Source organism: Poecilia reticulata, chromosome 21 (assembly GCF_904066995.2).
Source record: "Poecilia reticulata chromosome 21, P_reticulata-male-v2, whole genome shotgun sequence".
NCBI classification, from domain to species: domain Eukaryota; kingdom Metazoa; phylum Chordata; class Actinopteri; order Cyprinodontiformes; family Poeciliidae; genus Poecilia; species Poecilia reticulata.
Window position 1 is genome coordinate 22,844,027 of NC_088850.1, and position 16,290 is coordinate 22,860,316.

The following is a 16,290-nucleotide window of genomic DNA, read 5'->3' on the forward strand; positions in this document are numbered from 1 at the left end:
AAACACAGATGGGAAATGAGGTTAAACTCAGAAGTACACAGCTGATCCTCGAGGTTCAGGTTAGAAACTAAACAAAAAACATTCATTTGAGAGAGTGTAAGCTGTTATTTTGCTTCATATGTGGGGGTTTTTTTTAGCATGAAATGAACATAGATGTAAGCAAAATAAACAGTCATCATACAGAGAGGTCATGCAAACGCCATTAATAATATTTTTTTTCTTTTTACACTTTAATTTCCATACAATCAGAGAATCATAAACCTTCAGATGAAGGAACGAGAGATGCATAACAAAAGAAAAAACAAAACCGTGTGGTGATCAGAACTGGATGGTTTTTATTTCGATTGGCAAAAAGTGCTGGCTGGCTTGATGGAAACTCAAAAATCAAACCTTTTTCAAGATCACTGAATGCATCAACTAGTGCCAACAGCAATCTTGTATTTGAAAGTTACTCAGAGAAGAAGACAGAAAGTTTTCCATTTTAGTATTAATTAAGTGTTCAAAAAGGTTTGCTTAGGTGTATTTATGTAGCAACAGAAAACAAAACTTCAAAGGGTGGTGGTCATTTCTTGAGTAGATTTTTATATTTAAGGTTTTTATCTTTAACGTTAAGAATAAGATGGGAAAAAAAATCATGCTTAATTTAGGCTTTGCACACACATAACTGTGCTGTTAAAAAAACAAATATCTCCGTCATATTGTTAAAAAAATAACATGGTACACATGGGATCAGTTTCAGAAGAGTTTTTATCTGCTTGAACCCACACCAACCATTCCGTAGTGTTGCTTTAAACATGCCAAACCCATAGGGGGCAGTGTAGCGCAAAGCTAAAACCTATGTCAACCAATCAGATTGCTTGATTGGGAAGCATATCAAAGCAAGTTCGTGGATATAATGGCAAATTATTTGTTACAGAATGTAATGCGCAGGATTCTAAATCTCCATTTCTCAAATCTCCACTTTGTTTTTATAAGTAATTGTTTTTAATTCTATTAAAAGAGGCCAAAATACATAAAAATTGTGTTGTTTTCCCAGATATCTGGATACATATCAACTAAGCCCTAGTATTTCTGTACTTTTCAAGACTTGAAAAATGATTACATTTTGATCAATGGGAATATAGGGAAAAAAACTTTTCAGAACATGAATGATCATTTATGGCAGGAAGGAAAAATATTTTCTATGCTTTTTAATAAGAGTGCTTAACAGTAAATGTTTGAAGGTCTAATTTCACCATTCAACTCATAAGCAAAACGATCCAGTCTCTATATGTTTTAGATAACTACTGCTAGAGGAGGACGTGGTATCTGCATCTTTATCAGACACTATAGATCACTAGAATCTGCTGAAGCTCCCAGGGTGTCTGCACGTACATGAACCCACCGACTTCCCAGACACAGACCTGCCTGGCAAACACGCTGTGTTGCTATAGAGACGGCACTAATAAGGAGGTCTATTATTCACGCCCACCACATGACCTGCTGCGATCAGAAAACACAAAGAGGAGCATCTCTGAAAAGAGCCGACAAGTTCAAGCTCACCGGCTCGTCTTTGGCGTTTCCCACGTGTGTGATCGGTAAATGACCTGATGGGCCGTTTTCACTAACACAGAACGGAACAAATCAGATCATGTGGACAGTAAACTGAACAAAACAACACAGAACAAAACTAAGTACATAATTGGTCTTGCATTTAAATTAAGTTAAAAACAAACAAATTAAAGAATGAACCAAAACAGAGATTTTGTTCTGAACATTTCCTGGGAGGTTCATCATTTCCAGTTGGTTAGTTTTAGAAATGGATCAGGAGCTGAGGGAAACCCTTCTCTGTCCCTGCGGGGACACAGAAACTCAGTCCTTAAGGGACATGGCCTCTTTTCACAAAACCATCTACATCTTTGTCTTCACAAATAGGCCAACCAGGAGCGAGGAGCTCACTTAAACAACTGATAAACAGAAAACACAAAAGTCTACAGAGGAAATGTATCAAAAGTCAAGGTAGTTTTCCCCTTCCTGCTTTGCATGAACACATTAGCCTCAAGTGGTAATTTTCGAGGGGGTTTGTTCCAGTTGCTACTTGGCTAATAGATTTTAGTGCCCTGCAGTTTTGTGTTGTATCTAGGAGACAAGTTTTATTTTTACTTTTTCTTTCTTTAGCTATATTTAGTTTCCTCGTGTCTTCTTTGTAAGACCCACAGTTGATTCTGCTCTGATTGGACACAGAATGAAGGAAATTCTGTGTCCAATCAGATAGCAATGACATTCCATCAGTGCTTAGATTGTTTAAAGGGGAGGGAACAATGTTTTACTACCTATGTGATTTAATCTTTACCTCTGCTGTCTGCCCTCCGTTGGCATGGCATATGAAGATACACTGTCTTTAGTAGATGTGTTCCAGCATCATCTTTGTCGAAGCCAATAAAATAAAATGTGTAATGTGATCACCGGCTAAGTCAAAGATTTTTAGAAAAAAAAGTACTATGCAATAACTTTGGAATATTGGGACATCATATTTACTGCATGCATTCACCACTGCTTTTGATTCACGTACTACTTTGCAAATGCTGATTACTTAACCTCAAAATACACTGTGCAGATGCTCTGTCTGCATCGACAAAGATTCACTTGACTTGGAATGGCAAAAGCTTGGGTTGGCCTCAACTGAACGCAGTCTGGCTTATTTTTGGAATTATTTAACAAACATTTTTTTCTGAATACTATCAGGCTGAGCACAGATTATTAGTGTTATTAGTATTATCTTAGATTCACAGATTATTGTGAAGCATGGAAGAAGAAAATAGATAACCAAATTCCTGTACAGGCTGTATATTTTATATTTCAGATGTTCGAACACACTTGGTAAAAAGAAAGAGTTTTTCCAAGTTATCATTAGGACCAAATTGTGCCTTTTTAAAATATGAGCAGCCTAAGCAGAGAACTCCAGATACCCTCTCCCCAGCTGCTTGGACCTGCTCCTCTGGTGGAATCCCAAAGCGTTTCCAGGCAGCTGAGAAACATAGTCCCTCCAGGGTGTCCTGGGTCTTTCTGTGAGTCTCCCACTGGCTTCTCACCTTAACTCTGAGGGACAGCCCAGACACCCTGCAGAGAAAGCTCATTTTGGTCGCTTGTGTCCGCAATTTCATTCCGTCATTACCCATCGCTCATGACCATGGATAAGTGTAGGAACGTAGATCAAACAGTAAATTGAGAGCTTTGCCTTTCCCTCAGCTCTCTCATCACCACAACAGACCAGTATGGCGTCTACATCACTGCGGACGCCCCACCAATCCGACTGTCTGTCTACCACTCCATTTTTTCCACATTAGTGACCCACAGAACCGCTGAGATTATTTAACCCATAAAAGTCAGGTGCAACAAGTCCCTTGTAGCCAACTCTAGAACACTCTAGGCCAAGGATCCTCAAGTCCAGGCCTAAAAGGCCAGTGTCCTGCATCAAATAATCAGGTTATTAGCAGGACTCTGGAGAACTTTGCTGCATACTGAGGAGGTAATTCAGTCATTTGACTGAAGCGTATTGAACCAATGACACATCTAAAAGTTGCAGGACACTGGCCCTAAAGGCCTGGATTTGAGGATCTGTGGCCTAGTTTATATCGAGCTGATATCTTTTGTGGTCACATTCCGTTCAATGGAAAAAAGCAAGGCACTGAAAGAAAAAAGAGAAATATGTAAACCACCAAACATTATATTTGGACTTTACAGCAGCACGATGACCAACTGGATACGCAGCTGGTAACACATGTATTTCTGTCCGGAGACAGAAATACAGACAACGGATGGTAATCGTATGCAATGTCTTTGGATTGTTTTGTTGCCAGATGTCCTGGTGCCCTCTGCAAAGACATTGCTAAAATTATCAAGTTTAAAATGAAAACTATGACTGTGATTTTACTCTAAATTTTTTAAAATATTTTAAGTTATAGATGGGTTACTATATCAGTTTAAACTTTACCATTTCACAGATGCATCATTTTTCAGTGACACTGTTTCATACTCCAGTCATCCAGGTGAGCTGTGATGGTTTGTAAAGCAAAGGACCTTGAGCTGGGTCACCTGGTAAGTCAATGTGGAATTGTCGGCTTCGAACAGACTGGATGCACTTTCATAACCCCTGAGCCACACCACACAGCTGGCAGGGGCAAGAAAGGAGGCAGCGGGGGGACAAACAAATAGGGGGATGGGCACTGTGCAGCAGTGCACTGCAGAACACATGCCTGTTCCCAGACAGCCAGAGAAAACTACACAGCAGCACACACTGAAGCTTATGTAACAGCCCGAGTACTGCAGCCGTGAAGGAAGTGGTGGTAGGAGCACTGCTCCCCATGGAGACACAGAGGGCTGGAGATTATACGGCTGCAGTGTCGCTCCTATCCTCCAACTCCTCAGAAAATTTCTGATACAGGCCCAGAGGTTGTTTTCAACCAAGCGTCAACAATCACTCACTTTTCTTTCTTTATTGCTCCCACACAGAGAAAACTAAACAAGAGGCACTGCAAGAGCACCTTCAAGACTCACGATAGTCTGGTCTACAATGAGAGCTAAAGAATTACGCAAGTCAGAGCTTGAACCTGCCACAATGACAGGAAGTCCTGGCAATGAAACATTACAACAACAGGACTAAGGGCAATGCATCACAGTTTAATCTGGCCGCACAGAAAATAGTTGTGGGAGGACGGAAGTGTTGGTGCACCGATAAGACCAGTGTGACCTCCAGAGAGCAAAACAACCACAATGCTCCTGTGGGAGAATTCAGACCCAAGAGGTTTCACTTTTGTCCCTTCAGAGTGAGCTTCTGTTCAATCTATTTCAATCTATGGTACAATGTAAATTATTGCATATAATTCAGGTAAAATATGAGTGTTTTTCTACAGCAGTGAAGTGTTGGAGCAGCGCATGACTCCAGACATACTGCAGCACAGTTTTTGTTCGTAGCTCTAATTTCCCACTGCAGTCGCTGCAGCTCGTTGTATTTCATGTGTTGCAGGAGCAGCAGGAAGAGTCATATCTGTTATCATCTGTAATTTAACTCTGCTACTGCACGGCTGTAAAAGATAAACTTGTGAAACAAGCATCTTGTCATCGCACTCATTTTCTATGATACTTTCCTGATTTTCTTATCTAGCCTTTTCAACTAAAAAATGTCAGCAAATGAAGTTGTTTGAAAATATCAAAGTGCTGGGGATCTGCACACTGGAAAGGCTTCCAATAACCATCGAGAGGCATGACGGTACATGTGCCTTACAGCAGATGGTCACAGGTTTGGTGCAGCTGACTGAAACAAAGCAGAGTCACAATGGCGTGGCTGAATGCCCACATACCCCTGTGCAGGACCACATGTTCACGGCCCATGTGCAGCTGCAGCAAACTCTCGGACCAAATCAGGACCGGTACCAGCGAGGATTTCAGCACCCGGTCACATGGAGGATCCACAGCTTCAGCATGAGCTAATGTTCCCACATGGCAGCTTTATGACGACAGTGACCTGTCTACAGTCAAAACAGACCATAATATCGTTGTTTATTTGGAAACACAGTTCCAGACAGCTAATTACACTAAAAGCTTGAACCAGTGTTCACTGTTCGCCGACACTGGTTCTGTTCCGGTTCTGATCAGGTCTGTGCCTGAGGCAGAGATCGAGCATGTCAATAGCTGCCTTTCTACAACAAATGAGTGCAAAACTTTGTCAATATTCCACTAATGTTGAAAAAACATAATTTCATAATTGTGTGTTTTCATTAAATAAGAATCACAATTAAAATCATGTGTGAATAACTTTGTTCACGCAACAGGTCACTAAAAAAATGCTACACCATCATCCTCCAAATACTTCCTGTCATCTTCATGGTTTGCACCAGTCAAATTGCGCATTTATATGGTCAATGTAAACGCAGCTAATAAGTTAGTCACATCCACTAATGGGTTACACACACCTAGTGAGTATAGAACATAACACTTGAATGTAAAGAATAAACTACAATTAATTTTAAACATTAGTCTGAAAGGTGAAAAAATAAGTTTAATTTATGAAACTGGAATTTTAGAATCTGCAGATGATTTGATTAACCCACCGGCTGGAAATCAGAAGACTAAGAGTCAGGCTGCAATTTCAGTTTAGCCATGGCTCTTCCTATTGTCATTGTCAGTTTTTAAGGTTTACACATAAAGACACAGTTTTTATGTCCAAACCACAGTTCAAGTCCAGTTTAGTCCACAATATTCAGTCAGGAGCAGTTTAGATTAAAATGTCTTGAAGAAGACTACACCAGGGGACACATCTGTCGGTTGACAACAGTAAACTGTGGCTACAACAGAGCTCTCTGCTAACAGCGAAACTAACAGTGGAGCCAATTTTTCATTTAGCGCATTAGCAATTTGCTAACTTTGAGAACATTTAGCCCACTTAACTTTCCTTGAATTAATTTTTGCGGATAAATTCTAAGGTGCTAATTTACTTGGTTGTTTTGTAAACGTTCAGCTGAAGAGAGTTCCAGATCTGTGCTGGAACTCTCTTCAGCGCAGAGAGTTCCAGCACTGCTGGGAAGTTTTGGAAATTGACCATTAGGAATTCTGAACATGATTAGATGTTTATATTCACGCCTCTAGTGGGTGAAGACTGTTTACGCAGCAGTTCTGTTTCCTCTCCAGAAGTTCTTGAAAACTGACGTTGATTCTGTACCCAGAATGCATCACTGTGACAGAGTAAACAGTTTAAAATCTAATGATGTCCTGAGTGCTTTCTGATCGAAGATCCATTGTGGTCAGCTTGGCAAAATAAGCAACGGAGTTAGCAATGCTCAGCTGTAAAACTGCAACTATAAAGAAAATGTATCCAAAGAATCATGTCCTGAAGTACAATGTGACGGAGGAGCCGTCACGAGCCCGGACTTAATTATGAGTCCGTGTCAACATGCGCACACACTTACACATAATCGCTAACTTACTTCTGTTGCAGGTTAAACTGATGCGGTTCATCGTGGGTGCACACGGTGTTCCTGCTTTAGTTGGCATATCCATCTTAACCTGTTTTCAGTTTTCAAGCAGAGTTATTTCCGGATAGTGGCGCGCCAGGGGAGAGTCATGTGATGACGTCATCGGAGCATATTGAGTGTTCTCTATTAAATTGATTATTGTATTTTTGATTACAAGTTTTATTTATTTTTCTTATTATTATTATCATTATCATTATTTTGTATTCTTTAAGAGTTCATTTGAGTGGGAAGTAATTGTTTTTTTGTTTTGTTTGTTTGCTTGTTTGGTTTCTGTGGGCGGAGCCTGTGGCTTTAAAAGCAGGGCTCTGCGCCACAGGGAGGCAGTCTGTGGCTAGACGCCTGCCAGATCACAGTGAAGGTGATAGACTCTTACATGGAAGGTACTGTTGTCTTGTCTGCTGTTAAACCTGCCTTGAACGTCTTTGTATGTCGCCATTTTTTTTTGTTCACTTGAACTGAATAAATTTCACCAAAGTGATCTCTGGCCTTGGTCAGTCATTTTTTGTTTGTCCAAGCATAAGAGAACCCCGTCACATATGGTGTCAGAAGTGGGATTATGGCGAGCCGGAGAAGAGGAACTCGTCTGGTGAAGCAAAGATCTGGTCTTCGATCCCAATCAAAGATGGAAGAACAGGTGGCTGACAAAGCATGGGAAAGCATGCCAACATCTGGATCAGATGAAGAAGGTGAACCAAAACCTGTCCCCAGTGGATCAAGTGCGTCTGGCAGTGAGTTTCTCACTTTGATGAAGGACTTTATGGCAGGTCAGCAAAAGCGAGAGAAAGGGCTGCTGAATGAACTGCGAAATCTTAGGATGTCCCTGCAGCAACCACAGCAAGTGCCACGTCCTTACCTTCAGTCAGGAGCTGGTGCAGAGCAAAGTGATAATGATGATGACAACAGTGATCAAAGCCATCAACCTCAGCCAGTAAGTTACACCACTGATCCAAAGATTCCTCCTTATCAATTAGGAGAAGACCTTGAAAATTATCTACTGCGGTTTGAGCGCATTGCCAAGACCTGGAGGTGGCCAGAGAGTGAATGGGCGTGTCGTCTCATTCCACTCCTTTCTGGGAAGGCGCTGGAGGCCTATGCTGCCATGGATGAGGACCGTGCTCACTGCTACAAGGACTTAAACTGCTTTGTTAACAAAGTTTGACATCTCACCAGAGACTTACAGACAGAAGTTCAGAGCAACAAGTATCCCTGCTGGTGAAACTCCTACTGAAACCTACCACCGCCTTAGAGGTCTCTACCGATGATGGATCCGTCCGGACCAGCATTCCAAAGAGGTCATCGGGGAGCTCATCATCCAGGAACAACTGCTGAGTGTTCTGCCCTCTGATGTAAGGACCTGGGTGAAGGAACATGAACCTGAGGATGGTCTGACTGCGGCAAAGTTGGCTCTACACTACATGAACGCACGTCGAGGAGGAGCAGCACGTTTCTCCAACCCTGTCCAACGACCTGCTCAACCAGCTGGACATCAACGGTATGCCAGAGAGCCAATTCAGGAGGTTAAAGGTACCACCAGTTCTGTGAATCAACCGTCTCATGGTAAGCCACTGATTTGCTATTATTGCCAGCAGCTGGGCCACAAGGCTTCAGTGTGCCCAATAAAGAAAACCAAGTTTACTGGTTCCTGCTATGCTCCTAGAACTGAAAATCAGGCTGGAGTCAAAAACTCTGAAACTAGAACTCATAAAACTGTGACTGTGAATGAACAGCAGGTAACTGCATTAATGGACAGTGGTAGTTCCACATCACTTATAAAAGAGACTCTTGTGCCTGTTGGATGTGTGAACTATGAAAAGAAAACTGAGATTTTGTGTGTGCATGGAGATTGTCATGTTTATCCAAAAGCAGAAGTGACTGTCATTATTGACGATCAACCATATTTGCTAACTGTTGGTGTGGTGAAAAACCTACCTTTTGATATCATTTTGGGTACAGATTTACCTGTCATGTTTCATCTTTTGGGAGAAGTGCAAACTGAGGGGGGCAAAGTTGGCAATGTTTCCTGTCCTGTGGTTACTCGTTCTCAGGCCAAAGAACAAGTTGAGTCCTTACCTGATTTTGATGAGAGTTTGTTTGAGGTTTCAAAGAAGTCTAGAAAATCCAGAAAGCAGAAAAAATTTGAGAAAGTTAATGCTGAGTGGAAATGTGTCAACAGATTTAACAGTAGATGACATGTGGAACGTACCTGAAAATATTGCTACTTTACAGAAACAGGATGTGTCTTTACAACCTTTGTTTGCCCGAGTGAGTGGAAAAGATAATGCCAAGTGGAGTGGGAGAGAATCTTTTGTGTTAAAAAATGGTGTATTGTATGCTTGTAATGAAAAACAACGGTTGGTAGTACCAACTAGCTGTAGGGCACTTGTCATGCATTTGGCACACACCATTCCATGGGCAGGGCACTTGGGGCGTCAAAAAACCTTTATGCGTGTTGGCTCACGTTTTTACTGGCCATCAATGTACAATGACGTTAATACCTTATGTGCTTCTTGTCCCACATGTCAGAAGACTCGTCCCGTTTGGAAGTCAGATCGGGCGCTCCTCCAACCACTACCCATCTCCACTCCTTTTCATAAGGTTGCAATGGACATTGTTGGACCCCTAGTGAAGAGTGGGCGTGGTCATCAGTACATCCTGGTAGTATGTGACTATGCCACCAGATTTCCAGAGGCTTTTCCACTACATACCATTACTGCTCCTGCAATAGTTCGAGCTCTGGTCCAGCTATTTTCAAGAGTTGGAATTCCAGATCAGATTTTGACAGACCAGGGAACTAATTTCACCTCCTAAAACTCTTTCATAAACAGCTTGGGATCTCAGCCATCAGGACGACACCTTATCATCCGCAAACTGATGGACTGGTCGAAAGGTTCAACCAGACGCTAAAGAGGATGCTGCAGAAGTTTGTGAATGACACTGGTAGAGATTGGGACCGCTGGTTACCATTCCTTCTGTTCGCCTATCGTGAGGTGCCGCAAGCGTCAACCGGGTTCTCTCCATTTGAACTCCTGTATGGATGGGATGTTCAGGGACCGCTAGACCTGCTGAGAAAAAGTTGGAATGCAACAGAGAGCTCATCCAGTGCCAAAGGTGTGGTCCAGTATGTGCTGCAGATGAGAAGTCGACTTGCTGAGTACCAGGAAGAGGCTGAAAAAAACCTACTGCAGGCCCAGCAGAAACAAAAGGGGTGGTATGACCAGCAGGCTCGGCAAAGAGTCTTAAGTCCTGGTCAGAAGGTATTACTTCTCCTGCCTTCATCCACCAGCAAGCTTTTGGCAAAGTGGCAAGGGCCCTATACCATCAGCCGACAGCTAGGACCCACCACCTATGAAGTCTACCATCCTGACAAAAAGAAAGCTACACAGGCGTATCATGTGAACTTGTTGAAGGAGTGGAAAGAATCAGCATGTCCAGCTCCAGAAACATCATGCCTGGTGAGGCCAGTGGAGGAGGAAGAAGAGGTTCCTGGTATTGAAGTGATGGCTGAGCAGTCAACCCCTAAACTCAGTCACTTGACCTCACAACTTCAGCAAATATTCCAGAGACTGTCTCCTCTCTTTTCTCCTAATCCGTGCCGGACAACTCTGAGCATGCAATTCGACTGAAAGAGAAGCAGCCAATTCGTCAACGCCCATATAGAGTTCCACAACAGTTGGTGGGGCAGCTGCAAGAAGTTGAGACCATGCTGACATCAGGTATTATTGAACCTTCAAACTCTGAGTGGTGCAGCCCAGTAGTTATTGTGTGTAAAAGATGGCTCACTGCAGATTTGCATTGATTTCAGAAAGCTTAATGCAGTTTCAGAGTTTGATGCCTATCCCATGCCCAGGGTGGATGAGCTTCTGGAAAGGATTGGAAAAGCCAAGTTCATTACCATCCTTGACCTGTGTAAAGGGTACTGGCAGGTTCCATTGGAGCCTTCAAGCAGACGGTACACAGCATTCCGTACCCCGTCTGGTCTTTTCCAGTTTACTGTGATGCCATTCAGCCTGCATGGTGCTCCAGCCACCTTCCAACAGCTGATGGACAAAGTACTGCGAGGAAGTGAAGACTACAGCGCTGCTTATCTAGATGATGTAATCATTTATAGCAGTAGCTGGGAGGAGCATGTCTCACATCTAGCAAGAGTGTTTGAAAAGATTGGAGGAGCAGGACTGACACTTAACATTTCAAAGTGTGTTTGGGTACAACAGGAGACCAGATACCTGGGCTACCAGCTGGGGAGAGGAAAGGTGCGACCACAGATGGATAAAGTAGAAGCGATCCAAAAATGCCCTCGTCCCCGAACCAAGAAGGAAGTGCGGTAATTTCTGGGACTAGCTGGTTGGTATCGAAGGTTTGTGCCTCATTTTTCTACACTTGCTTCTCCACTCACAAGTTTGACAGCTAAAGACAAGAAGAATCCTGTTGTGTGGACCCAGGAGTGTGAAGATTCCTTTAACACTCTGAAAGCTTACCTATGTTCATCTCCTGTCCTCCAAAGTCCTGATTTCAGTAAAAGATTTCTGGTCCAGGTAGATGCATCCACAGTCGGCCTAGGAGCTGTTCTGGCTCAAGGAGATCCTGGGGAGGAGCAACCCATACTCTACCTGAGTCGCAAGCTGCTACCTCGAGAGGTGAGGTATTCTGTGGTGGAAAAAGAAGGCCTGTCCATTAAATGGGCTCTGGAAAGTCTCAAATACTATCTGCTGGGCAGAGAATTTGAGTTGGAGACTGATCATCGTGCCCTGACCTGGATCAACACCATGAAGGACGGTAATCATCGTCTAACTAGGTGGTATTTGTCCTTGCAACCTTACAAGTTTACCATCTGTCATAGGAGTGGCAGACTTAATAAAGTGGCAGACTTTCTTTCTAGGTTGCCGAATTTTGCCAACCTTGGAGAGGAGAGGGGTGGTGTGACGGAGGAGCCGTCACGAGCCGGGACTTAATTATGAGTCCGTGTCAACATGCGCACACACTTACACATAATCGCTAACTTACTTCTGTTGCAGGTTAAACTGATGCGGTTCATCGTGGGTGCACACGGTGTTCCTGCTTTAGTTGGCATATCCATCTTAACCTGTTTTCAGTTCCAAACATTTTCCCGGTTTTGTTTTCAAGCAGAGTTATTTCCGGATAGTGGCGCGCCAGGGGAGAGTCATGTGATGACGTCATCGGAGCATATTGAGTGTTCTCTATTAAATTGATTATTGTATTTTTGATTACAAGTTTTATTTATTTTTCTTATTAGGGGCATGCCATAGCAATGCATAAGGAGAGCAGTACTGACTTGCGAAGCAAGTCAGTACTGCCTCCATGCATTGCATGGCAGGCACCTATTGTTCTACACCCAATAGAATGTCTGTTTATTATTATTAGGGGCATGCCATAGCAATGCATAAGGAGAGCAGTACTGACTTGCGAAGCAAGTCAGTACTGCCTCCATGCATTGCATGGCAGGCACCTATTGTTCTACACCCAATAGAATGTCTCTTTATTATTAGGGGCATGCCATAGCAATGCATAAGGAGAGCAGTACTGACTTGCGAAGCAAGTCAGTACTGCCTCCATGCATTGCATGGCAGGCACCTATTGTTCTACACCCAATAGAATGTCTCTTTATTATTAGGGGCATGCCATAGCAATGCATAAGGAGAGCAGTACTGACTTGCGAAGCAAGTCAGTACTGCCTCCATGCATTGCATGGCAGGCACCTATTGTTCTACACCCAATAGAATGTCTCTTTATTATTATAAATATAATTTATTATTCTTCCGTTACCGTTAATGCGGCTCGTACCGCTGCATGCTGACCCACAAAAGTGGTATCAAAACGTGCGGCTCAATCCCGGCAAGTGAGCTATTACTTTTATTGGGGATTGGAGTTAAAATGATTACATAAATTAATAAAAACGAAAAAATTTGAGATTTTGTGTCTCACAGAATCAGTAATCTTTCTCTATGAAACACACACACAGGACTGTTTATGGCTGACTCAAAAACCCTTTTTAAATCCCCCTCACAGGCATAAATATCGCCCTATTGGTCTGAAAGTTGGTCATAACATAGATACACATGCCTGCTCATGTACAATGTTTACAAAAATTTGCTAGGGCTTATGCTTTTTGTCAGGGTCCTTCAGACTGACGCCTGGTGTCTCCCAAGTATAGAAACTGTGTCTGAAGAGGATTTTCCCGCTCTTTGGCTCTCTCAGCTGCAGGGGATTAATTACCATAGCAACAGAAGAAAAGAGTGTCTGGAACTGCAGCTCCCCAGGACTGCACTGTAGGGTTTACTGGTATTTACAACTGCTTGTGTTTTCAGCATTATACTACTGATTCAAGACTATAACCATTACACATATGTCCCCCATGTTAAAATCTGACATAAATAAGAATAAATAGCTGATTAAAAGTCTATGGACAGAAAATAACGTCGCTGCTCCTTTAAGGAACCAGCGGCACAGACGCAGCGCCTGCGATGCTACAGATCACAAACCTGACAGAGAGCGGAAGAGGATTCGTAGGAAAAGAGCGGTGATGCTCAGCAAGGCAGGTCATTAGCATTTGTACAAAAGTTAGCATTTCACTGTCTATGACTAGTGCACTAGCACTTTTACCTAAAGTTAGCTTTTACCTAATTTTCTCATTAATTAGAAATGTTTAGTATACTGAATAGAGTAGTAAAATTAAAACAACATGGTCGTGTTGCTCCACATCCTACTGCCAGCATTTGAGCTAACATTAGCATATTGGCTAATTTTAGCATATGCATCAATTTTAACATAATGAATGGTACAAGTACAGATTATTCTACATGCTTCTGCCTCTCCACAGGTTATTGACTACGTTGCAGCTTTCTTTAGCATTAATGCTAATTTTTAGTATAAAAACACTGGCTCAAAGCCGACGGGCACACTTTGGCATGCCCCTTTAAAATTTCTGCAGGAATTTTCTAGTTATTATAAATATAATTTATTATTCTTCCGTTACCGTTAATGCGGCTCGTACCGCTGCATGCTGACCCACAAAAGTGGTATCAAAACGTGCGGCTCAATCCCGGCAAGTGAGCTATTACTTTTATTGGGGATTGGAGTTAAAATGATTACATAAATTAATAAAAACGAAAAAATTTGAGATTTTGTGTCTCACAGAATCAGTAATCTTTCTCTATGAAACACACACACAGGACTGTTTATGGCTGACTCAAAAACCCTTTTTAAATCCCCCTCACAGGCATAAATATCGCCCTATTGGTCTGAAAGTTGGTCATAACATAGATACACATGCCTGCTCATGTACAATGTTTACAAAAATTTGCTAGGGCTTATGCTTTTTGTCAGGGTCCTTCAGACTGACGCCTGGTGTCTCCCAAGTATAGAAACTGTGTCTGAAGAGGATTTTCCCGCTCTTTGGCTCTCACAGCTGCAGGGGATTAATTACCATAGCAACAGAAGAACAGAGTGTCTGGAACTGCAGCTCCCCAGGACTGCACTGTAGGGTTTACTGGTATTTACAACTGCTTGTGTTTTCAGCATTATACTACTGATTCAAGACTATAACCATTACACATATGTCCCCCCATGTTAAAATCTGACATAAATAAGAATAAATAGCTGATTAAAAGTCTATGGACAGAAAATAACGTCGCTGCTCCTTTAAGGAACCAGCGGCACAGACGCAGCGCTTGCGATGCTACAGATCACAAACCTGACAGAGAGCAGAAGAGGATTCGTAGGAAAAGAGCGGTGATGCTCAGCAAGGCAGGTCATTAGCATTTGTACAAAAGTTAGCATTTCACTGTCTATGACTAGTGCACTAGCACTTTTACCTAAAGTTAGCTTTTACCTAATTTTCTCATTAATTAGAAATGTTTAGTATACTGAATAGAGTAGTAAAATTAAAACAACATGGTCGTGTTGCTCCACATCCTACTGCCAGCATTTGAGCTAACATTAGCATATTGGCTAATTTTAGCATATGCATCAATTTTAACATAATGAATGGTACAAGTACAGATTATTCTACATGCTTCTGCCTCTCCACAGGTTATTGACTACGTTGCAGCTTTCTTTAGCATTAATGCTAATTTTTAGTATAAAAACACTGGCTCAAAGCCGACGGGCACACTTTGGCATGCCCCTTTAAAATTTCTGCAGGAATTTTCTAGTTATTATTATCATCATCATTATTTTGTATTCTTTAAGAGTTCATTTGAGTGGGAAGTAATTGTTTTTTTTTTGTTTGTTTGTTTGTTTGGTTTCTGTGGGCGGAGCCTGTGGCTTTAAAAGCAGGGCTCTGCGCCACAGGGAGGCAGTCTGTGGCTAGACGCCTGCCAGATCACAGTGAAGGTGATAGACTCTTACATGGAAGGTACTGTTGTCTTGTCTGCTGTTAAACCTGCCTTGGACGTCTTTGTATGTCGCCATTTTTTTTGTTCACTTGAACTGAATAAATTTCACCAAAGTGATCTCTGGCCTTGGTCAGTCATTTTTTGTTTGTCCAAGCATAAGAGAACCCCGTCACATACAATAACACAGGTAGCACTTTAGCTTTAGATTCTGCTAAAAACCATGTTGGTAAAGTGCCTTAGTGCTAGTGGAAGTAATGTTTATGATTAGAAATATGATAGCGTCCAAAAGGATTGTCGAAAATCGGTGAAACATCTTGCTGTGTGAACTAGGACATAGACATGGCAGTGAGCTGACTTTACTCCATCCTCCACAGATTCCAGATGTCAGTCCAACAGAGAACCGTTGGGATGTGGAGGAGCAGTACATTCACATCATGTATGTGCAGTAGACAAATCTACAGCCAGTAGATTTGACAGGTAATTTGACATTACCATGTCAACACGGATAAACATTTTTGAGGAATGTTTCAGATATCATTTTGGCTCTGTCAAAGCAATAAGGCAGAACCTAACAGTTCAGTGTGCTTAATAAAGTTGCCTGTGAGTATAATTTAAGAAACTATAGACGGACATCAAATTGGGAAGCGTCAAAATGCCATTAAATATGATTCCGCCATCAAACAAAGAGAACGACTGAACTATAGCAAAATATTCAAGATGGTAGCAACTCTAATTACAACAGTAACTTATGGAGGAGAGTTATTGATGGTGTGGGCTTGTTTAGCAGCAATGAAACATTTTAGAAAACAATCATGGATTAGTGATACGCACACAAAATCTGATTTAAAGTTGACAAACAGATCTGCAGACCGAGGCCTGAACTGCTGACCTCTGAACTCCACTTATCCACAACTGACAGCTCAGCTGTT

General features: G+C 42.1%; 1 protein-coding gene and 1 pseudogene across 1 annotated transcript in view; one reads left to right on the forward strand and one right to left on the reverse strand.

Annotated features, from left to right (window-relative positions):
• cdk19 (cyclin dependent kinase 19) overlaps positions 1 to 16,290 on the reverse strand; it is a 77,565-nt gene that overhangs the window by 19,749 nt on the left and 41,526 nt on the right. The gene's annotated exons all lie outside the window — the stretch shown is intronic.
• LOC145549832 (uncharacterized) lies at positions 7,567 to 12,238 on the forward strand (annotated as a pseudogene).